This window comes from Lissotriton helveticus, chromosome 1_1 (assembly GCF_964261635.1).
Source record: "Lissotriton helveticus chromosome 1_1, aLisHel1.1, whole genome shotgun sequence".
Lineage (NCBI taxonomy): Eukaryota > Metazoa > Chordata > Amphibia > Caudata > Salamandridae > Lissotriton > Lissotriton helveticus.
In genome coordinates, this window is record NC_136057.1 from 247,457,531 (window position 1) to 247,467,674 (window position 10,144).

The window sequence follows — 10,144 nt, forward strand, 5'->3', positions numbered from 1 at the left end:
TGTTGTCTGTCAGCTTCCTCCCTACCGAGTCCCGCCCGCTCCACTGCACTTACCTGGACCAGCCTCCACTGGCCACGTGAATAAAAGGGGGATACCCCAATTCACAAAGCCCTTGGCGCAAATGTTGGAAATCTACTATTGTAATTCCATGAATCTCTCACAAGTGTACATTTCCAGGTGTACCTCTCCTCCTCCATACTTACACATGTGGGTTTTCCAGTGGGCTGAGTTGCTGCATGAGTGTTTCAGAAATATGCATTTGAAAACAAATTATTTTATTTCCACAGGACTAATAGTTTTACTGTAGAAAACCCCTTTTCGGTTTTTATACATTATTTTTTCTTCTCCATTTACTCACCGTTGCAACCTTTTTTGGAAATAGTTTTAGGGCTGCTAAAGGGGTAGAAAAGTCAATTGGAACTGTCTATCAAAACCCACAATTGAGGCGTTAGTGGAGATACATTTTGAAAGGTCACCCTCTTTTTTCCCCTTTAGGATCACCCATGTTCAAACCCCAAAACTAAGTTTACAGTGGTGGAAGATGTACTGTGTTGTCAGATTTTCCACTGTCACAAATGCAAGTGAGGCACGGAAACTCCTTTGTGAGTTGGTTCCTTAGACCATGCATTATTTTTAACCGTCTTTTTTTTGTGAACCTGAAAAACATTCTAGCTGTCAACAGACTGCTGTTGCCAGAATGTTTCTGTCGCCTTAAATTTCTTCCCCAGCGCCTTTTTGATGGAACACCAAAACCAGTGCTTGCTCCACATCCCTACACATATGTAAACAGAAGGAATTGCGCTGCAGGATGTGGATGTGCAGATAAATGTCACAAACAAAAATTCCACTGGAGACATCTCTGATGGCAGAACCCCAAAGTATTACAAAAGACCCAGCACCCTTCGGCCACCACTAACAGGAGGAAGATAAGGACAGTAACAATACTGACATGGTAGAGCCTAAGCTGGTGACATTGCTTGGAGGTCTTCTGTAACTCGATGATCAGGGTCAGGCTGGACAAGACTACGAGCAGGACCACCAAGAGGTAGAATGCAGACGTGAAATGGTAGGCACCAGTGCACCATTCAGACACCCGTGCAGGGTATTGAACCACAAGCATGCAAACAAAGCTTTTTAGTAATGTTAATGTTAATGTTAACTTGGATTTCTCAAGCGCATAATCACCAACAGGTCTCTCAGCACTGCAAGAGAGTAGCTAAACCCCGCCAGCGATAGATTGTACATACTCAAAGTCAAAGTCAAAAAGGCTTTATTTCGATAAAAAGAATTATCATAAAAGCTGCACATAAAATTCATGAATACATTGAGAAAAACCAAAGATAAACAGATTACAAAAAGAATCTATGCATGAACAGTTATTTTAAAAAAGAATTCAGTGTTTTTTTTAAAATCACATCATAAATTAATTAAGAAAAAATTAAACAATTGATTTAAGCCTTTTGGCTCGGATTGACCAAGCCCAAGATAAAAATTTGGCAAGAGCACAAACATAGGTGGTACGGCTATCAGACATTAGTATGCGTATTGCATCTGAGTGGCACCTAGTGCCCAGTTGGCGACATAGATGTTTAAGCCATATCTTCCTAGGTAAAGTGTACTCTCCACATTCAAACATAAAATGTGCCACTGTCTCTGGTCTAACTAGACATGCTGGGCAAAGCTCTACAGTTTGTGCAGGCAATTTCCATCGTGAGGAAAAAGTGTACAGCGGCAATGTTCCTGCTCTTAATTTAAAATAAAGTGCCCTATCAAATGGTTTACCAATAGCGTCCAAATAGAGTTCTCGTTTTGGTAGGTCATTACATTTTAAAAACTCTTCAGTAAGTCTGCCCATGGAAGCATTAGTATTCCGTTGTAACGCAATCCAGTTCCAGTAGAGTTTCTTGAGGATTGCCTTTGGGGGAGAGGATCTATTAGCCCACGCATCATTTAGGCCCAAATTAAGTAGCAAGGTTTTCATGTCGCTCAACCATTTGATTTTGTGCCACCCTGGTAAAGACATAATTTCTGCGAGGCCTTGCGCATATTTACTAAGTTCGGGCACTCGCCACAATCGTGCCCATAGTAGGAGTGGGCGTAATTTTGCTAAGTCATCAATAGGGCGACAGCCTAGATCCAACATTAGTGGGACCGTAGGGGTACCCTGGGGGAGTGACATAATTGCCCTACAGAATTTCTTTTCAGATCTAGGCAAATCATTAGTAATAGATGAACCCCAAAGCTCCGCCCCATACAGAGCAGAACTGACCCCTTTAGCTACATAAATATCGAGGACAACAGCAATTGGTCTGATTACGCAGGAGCGTTGTTCTTTCAAAATAGCTCCTGTTATCCTCTTGTGGGACAATAGCATTTTATCCAAATGTGGGGACCATTGCATTTTATGGGATAAGCGAATGCCGAGGTAGTCAAACACTTCTACTCTCTCCAAGGGTTCAGCATTCAGAGTTGGAGGGCGTGCTAATTTTTTTGGGGGGTTCAACACAAGATATTTTGTTTTACCCGTATTAATTACCAGGCCCCGTTTGGTGCAGAAAGATTGGAAGTTGTTCAAAAGCCTCTGAAGACCTATTGGGGATTTCGATATTAAAAGCGTATCATCCGCAAAGAGGAGGGTAGGTATGCGTTCTCCAGCCAGGGATGGTTCATCTGAAGGATGTTCCTGAAGGTGCTCAACCACCCCGTTGATATAAAGAGAAAACAGGGTGGGAGCAAGGACACATCCCTGGCGGACCCCTCTCTCTACCGGGATACTGCTAGTTTTTTCCCCTCCCGAACCCCACCTAATCTGGGCAAAACTGTTTTCATGGAGCCTAACCAGTAATGAAAGTATATAGTGTGGCAACCCCATATCGGCCAAGACTCTCCACAGGGTCTCCCTCGGTACAAGGTCAAAGGCAGTCTTTAAATCGATGAACGCGAGATAAAGACTGCCTTTGCCTATAACCACGACCTTCCAATACACCATCAACAGCCTAAAAGCTTGTTCGATTGTCCCAGTACCCACTCTAAATCCTGCCTGGTAGTCGGAAAGGATTTTATTTTCTTCTATCCAGTCCAATATTCTGACCAGTAGAACCTTGCCGACTACTTTTTGAGTAATGTCCAGCAGGCTAATGGGTCTATAGTTGGTCGGATCTTCTCTGGCACCTTTTTTAAAGATGGGGACCACCTCTGCCCCCTTCCATGACGAGGGGATCGGAGCACCCCTGCAGATGGCAACAAGTAAGGAGTGAATAAGTTTCCCCCACTTTGGGATGTCAGATCTCAAAAGGTCACCAGGAATACCGTCCGGGCCAGCGGCTTTTTGGGGCTTGATGGTGCTTACAGCATACTCCACTTCTTTTATTGTGAAGCCTAATTCATCGGGGTCAATGCCCCAGTCTATTTGATTCATTGTTAGGGCCACAATTCTCCCTTCAGCATCATTGGGAGCCTCAATAGGAGACTGATCATCTTGTCGGGAGTATAGCTTTGAGAAGTGGTTAACCCACGCCTGGCTTGAAATATTACATGTGATAAGATCGCTATCTGGCCTATTTCTGGCTCTAATTGTATCCCAGAAACATTTAGGATCTTTTTTGAGGCTAGCTTCTTTAAGAGTGGACCAGTACTCCTCTTCCCACTCTTTTTCTGTGTGTGCCAGTATGCTCCTGTGCTCTTTCCTGGTTGTCTGTATCAGAGGTTGAGATTTACTTTTGACGGCCTCTAATAAGAGAGACTTTGCCCGTCTGCATGCTGGAGTATACCAATCATGCTTTCCCCTGGGTTTGTGATTAGACGAATTCCTCCCTGCAGAGCCCCTTACCCAAAAAAACGTCCCCTATGGACTTGACAACTGCTTCGAAGATAGGTGTTACCTTTCCGATTAGCAAGGCTGGATTAGTGTTGTCTAATTCTGTTTGTGAGGCCATGAGTAATTCGTCTATGGTGGAAATCTTGGCAACATCCGTGGCAATTTTATTCCACTTTAGGCGCCTTCCACAGGAAGAAACAATAGTTGTGTGTGGGCAGTTAAGTGAGACTACAGATGCATTGCTAGGCCAGGGATTCGTTAAAGATAGGGAAAGTGAATTGTGGTCACTCTCCACAGTAGGTATCACTACCATGTCTTGGACCAGTCTCCAAAGTTTTAGGTCCAACAGAATATAATCAATCCTTGAGGAATGATCAACTCTGTTGAACGTATGAGCACCCAGGTGATCTGAAGCTGTACGGCCATTCGTAGCTCTTAAGCCAAATTCTAGGGTCAACGCATTTAGCTGTATTGCGCTACGGGACCATCTTTTTATCGGGGGGATAGTAAGTGCAGGGATACCCCATCTGCTGTCCTCCTCACCTAGGTCTGAAATGTCCTCCATAGGGAGTGGCTCGTAGGTGCAATTAAAGTCACCTGCTACCAAAGTATGGTCAGCTTCCACATGGTCTCTAAGTTGTGTTTCCAGATCGGAAATCACCATAGAAGTGCACCCATTTTTTGTGCCTCTGGCATAGATATTATATATGGCAAGGGATAAGCCCATAGTAGGATTAGTTAGTAGGATCCCTAATATATCTGGGCTATTAACCTGCCTAGATGTAATACAACAGTTAAGGGAGATGCTTATCCAAATGAGAAGACCCCCTGAGGGACGTCCCTTCCCATGCATTGCTTTCTCAGCAGGCACAAAATGGGTTACAAATCCAACCCGATGGAGCGGTTCTATGCTCCAGGTCTCCTGGAAGAGGCAGATTTTGTGTGCCTCAACCAAGTCGTTCCATTCAGGCAGGCCCAATTTCCTATGAATACCTGCAAGGTTCCAACTAAGGATTTTTATTGGTTCCTTGACAGGTTTACTTTTATAGTTATTAGTTTCACTAAGGATTTGGGCTTCCAGGCAATCACTTGCCAGTATAGAGGGTGTTTGCTGGATTAAACTAGTGACTAACGTGGTAGGAGGATTAGAGCACGTGGGTTGTAATACAATCGCGCTTGCTCATCCTCACACCATTTCGAGACTAAGTGTTGGGTAGGAGTTTCCTCAGAAATGAGTCAATCTACCTCATCAAGGGCACAGAATCTGTTCCAATGTGCAAACTGAGATAAAAAAGGGTCGAATTCAGGGGGGCCTTGCCAGGGTGGCTGTCGATATTGGATAGTATGGTGGGGAACATATGTATGGGCCCTATTGGATGGAAAGCCAAATCTCGGAAATTGTTGTCTTGGTGCCACAGGGTAGAAATAGGAAAGAGGGAATGGATGGACTTGGGTATTGGGTCCACTACTGGGTGCGTTACATATGTAATTTACTACATCCGTGTCCCTGAAATTAACAGTTACAACGTCCCCTGCTATAGTCTTAGTGTTTCTTCCAACCCACTCTCCTCTTCTAACTGCGGGTATTTGACCATACATATTTTGGGGTAAAGGTCTATGTAACTTGAGCCATTGTGCACATTTATTTCTCAACTTAACAAAGGATTCCCTTCTTCCCTCCTTGAGAGGTGGAACACCCGTTAACACAACCACAAATGGCGAAGCCTCCGGTGGCAAATTAATTGTCTTAAAGCGAGCTGGTCTTTTTGGAGGCTCTTGTTTTTTGGTTGGGGACAAGGCTATTGGGGCACTTTTACCAGTGCTTTGCGCAGCCTTCGCTGATTGGTTGGGCGATTTTCTAGTACCCAGATCCTGTTGCGTCTCCGAAATAGGGCCACTGGTGTTAGAATTTGCAGGAGTGGCAGCAGGTTTTTCCACAGATTGAATCGGGCGTTGAGTATTTACTCCTGTGGTTGCAGGAGGCAGATTAGGTTGAATGGGGGTATCCTTTGTTATCGATTCTCCCAATGGCACCCCTTTCAAGTTCTCTTGGGTAACTAATGCCATATTTCCACTTAATTTGTTAGAGCCACACCCTTTGGTATTGATTAGTGATGTCAGTCTATCAATTTTAGACATTAAGGGCTTTATGTGGGCAATAATCGTGGCTTCAAGATCTGATTTTAAATCAGCGACCATATTTACTACCCAACACGGTATGCCAGATGCAGAGTTGGGAGTGGAAGACACCAAGTTATGATTCTGTATAATATTTTTGGGCTTTTCCTTTAGCATTGATTTGCTGTTTGTAGGGCCTATACTGACTTTGTCTGCCAATAAATTACTTGTTGAACCATGCTTCCTTGTAGGGCTTATGTTAGATAGTACATACTCTAGATGTTGTACCCTAGACTCTGTAAATAGAATAGTCTTGAGTTTTTTCCTGAATGGGAGAAGGACGGATTCCTTACGTATGTTCTTTGGTAGCTTATTCCAAAGTTGAGGGATCAGTATAGAGAAGGCTCTGCCGCCTTTTGAAGTTGTAGTACCATCACTACCCAGGATAGGGCTCAGAGTAGAAGACATACAATGACAGCCTGCTTCGTGAGTTGTCAATGGTGGTACCACACTGGGAACAAAACACACAGGCACCGCTCCACACTGATGGTCATCAAAACAAAACTGCTGATGTTGAAACCAATGCTGTAGAGCACTCCAGCAGCAATCATTGCATTGTTACTGTCTCGTCTTGATGTCTTCATGCCACTCTAGATGCAAATTAACACCACCAGTATGATGGTGCAACCAAAAAGGAAGACGGCATCTTCCGTCGCAAGGTTGATTATATTGACAGCACAGTTATTCTTTTTCATCTTGAAGAGGAGGACCCACAAGATGATCATGCCATTTCCGACCAGTCCTATGAGACAGATGACCAAAGTCACGATGCCCAGTGTTCGTGCGAAATACAATATCTTCAGCTCTGCTTTATGATTGGCCGATTCTCTGTCATTTCCTCCTGGTTTAAATGTAGTTGCGAGAGAAATGTTGCCAAGGCCAGCCATGCTGCTTGTTTCGAGTCCTATCGAAAATAGTATTTAAATATAATGGATTCAAAAATAGGAGACAAAAATATCAAATAATTAAGACAACTTCCAACACCAACCAATTAAACCAGACAGAGGTGTCTAGCATCCTTTTATTCGCAAACAAACCTAAACAATACTGTAAGTGAAACATCATGCACCAGAATGCACCAGTCAATTAACTTTATGGAACTATTAAAAATGTTTATTAATAGGGTATTAAAGTATTAGAAAAAAGTGGCAAGACTAATCATTCGTTTTTATAAGTGACCCACTTAATCAAACATGATGCAAATGAAATATCTCAATATAACCGCAGCCAAGTTAGTTTTACCTTTACAGCTACGGCTATTGCAAAAACCTCTGTAAACACTATCTACCTCCGTGTATCTATCTACACCTTCCCTTTCTATCCCGCCAACCACAACATATCATCCGAGACAAAACAAGATAATCCCAACATATGAACCTGCACTTTCACTGACAATCAAAAACACTTTAACATACCAATATGTAGCTACCCTGACCACACAAACCACCCAACATACCAATATGCACCTGGGTTGAGTCCACAAACCCCCAACCTTATCAATATGCACCTGCCCTCACTATTCAGATCATCACACCCTATCAAAATACACAATATGCACCTACCCTGAGTATTACAAACAACCCCAATATATCGATCTACACCTTTCATGACAAGTCCAACCACACAGACTCATTGATCGGCACCTAACTTGACAATGCAAAGCATCCCAACATATCCATCTTCAACTTCACACTCAAACACCTTAAACTTCTATCTCCATCTTCGCCTACCATTAATAAAAAAATGAGAGAATCTACCTGCATCGTGCTTTTCAATCCCAAGCACTGCAGTACCGCTATTAACACCTTCTCTTCCAAACCCAAACACTGACCCATGCGTCTACACTTTTCCTTATATCAAGTAACCAATATTGTGACTGCACATTTCCATCCACTTCAAACCCTGAACACATCTTCCTGTCCTTTTCTTGAATGCCAATGTGAACCAAAAGAGTATGTTCATCACCTGTTAAAACACCAACATCTTTCTTCACCTTTTTTGATACTACCGAACACTACTATGCTTCAACCTGCAATCCCGATCATCCTAACATATCTGTCTGCACCTTCCCTCCCTTAATTAAATACCCCAATTTGTCATTGCTTTGCAACTCCGGCCACCAAAACGATCCATCTAGCTTTCCTCTCAAACTGCAAACAATCCTATGTCAATCTCTATCGCCTTTTTCACTTTCGACCACATAACAACATCTATTTGCACCATCACTCACAATCCCAGACAACCCAACACTTATGTACCCTTACAATCCCGACCACATTTACACTATGAAAACCTTACCTTATTTTATACCCAACACAATAACAATACTACAATATGCATCTTTACTCTCAATCCCAACAACTTCAACACATCCATCAACACCACTTCTTTTCGTTTCTAAACACCCTCAATGTATCTGTCCAACCCCTTCCCATGCAGCCACAGCCACTCGCCCACATCCATCAGCTGCACCTTCCCTTAAAATTGCAAACAGAACAACATATCTATATAATGTAACTTGAATTGTAATTCTAAACAACAGACGCATCTTCACGTCCTATTACACTACCAAACGCCTCACATTCACAACTTCACAACTCACCTTCCGGTCTTAAACACAAAAATTATTGAAAATCCCAACTAACCCAAGTAATCAATCTACTCCTTCTCTATCAGTCTCCTGACACTTCTGCCTGCCTCGTGATAATTCACTCGCAAACACCCTTTACAAGTCATTACAAGTTGCTGAAGCGATATATATTCCCCAGTTCGGGGGCAGAGTTTTCCACCATGGCTGACTCTGCTCGGCCAGGGCCCCCGCACCTGGGATTACTGGGTGAGATAGAGCGGTCCTAGTTCAACCGGGGGCAGAAACGTCCTCCTGACAAACCACTGGGGCTCTGATCCAAGGGGAAGAGGCACTCCCCACTCCAACCCCTCCCCTCTCCCCCCTTCGCCCCCACAACAGCACGGAAGAAACATGCAATGATCTTCCGAGCCACAGCAGGACTGTCCTGTCTCCCACACACTCCCACAATCACAGATCACCTGCAGAAAAAGACCTGGGAATACCAGGTCCACATAGTTATTCCCCATTCCATAGGGTAATAACTTGGAATGCCTGGAGTATGGTGGGGAGGTATCATAAAAATTGGCAGTTCCGGCCCCGGTATTTACCCTTCTAAACTCTGGAAAACTCGTCATCCGGACCTCAGGGTTCTACAAGGACTCAACCCGCTTTTAGGAGCAAGATGGAGGGACAGCGTGAATGATAGTTACAGCAGCGGGAAGAGGGAGTTTAAGACAGTGAGGAGGAAGAGAACATAAAGCCTGAGAAGAGAGGGAAGAATATGGGGGAGAATTAGGTTATTAATAGTGATGGGGCCAGAGAGAGGGCTTTAGAGACACAGACATAGGAGCTAACACTACACCTGTGCTTGACTGCCTCAGCGGCGCCTCTGACGCCACGTGTTCTCTCAGCAGCTGACTGAAGGTGGAGGCGGGAGGCTCACTTAGACCAGTGACAACGTTTCCGAGGCTTTCATTGTCTTCACGACGCTGTCTCTCCTGCCAAGGGACAGACTAAGGCTGGTAGGTTTTTCAACAAGAAATGCTGTACCAGAGAGTAAGTACACGCTGACACCCTGAAAGCTGGCATCCACCCAGCTGCAGTCAGCACTACATGTCAGCGTGACTCAGCTCTTGCATGGCACCGCGGGTGCAAGCTTCTACTGTGAGAGCATCTGTTGTGTAAACGACCTGGGGCGTACCCGCAACCAATTACAAAGCTATTTTCAAACCCGGGTACATCTACGTTTGTGTATAAACTCACTGGTAGTAATGCAAAGGAGGCGCACCTCATACACGAGTACAATCAAATGGGAACCAAAAGTTATAGGTTAAAAAGTCCCTCAGTTTTTAAATAATCATTTGGAGTTGGTGCCTCTCGGGATAAATATGCACCCTACTACCTAGATGCTTAAGTACATAGTTCTTGCCAAGCAATCCCTATGAAACACAATATTTATATACATATATACTGGCACTCTAGAGTAACTATTTAAGTCTACACTTAATCAAAAAGAGACGTTCTATGTGTCGATCCAAATATCACTGGCAATCAACAATTTTAGGTTCTCAAAGTGTTTT

General features: G+C 43.7%; 1 pseudogene; it reads right to left on the reverse strand.

Moving 5' to 3' along the window:
• Window positions 1-668: 668 nt before the first annotated feature.
• LOC144768958 (mas-related G-protein coupled receptor member H-like) lies at window positions 669-9,548 on the reverse strand (annotated as a pseudogene).
• Between the last annotated feature and the right edge of the window lie 596 nt (window positions 9,549-10,144).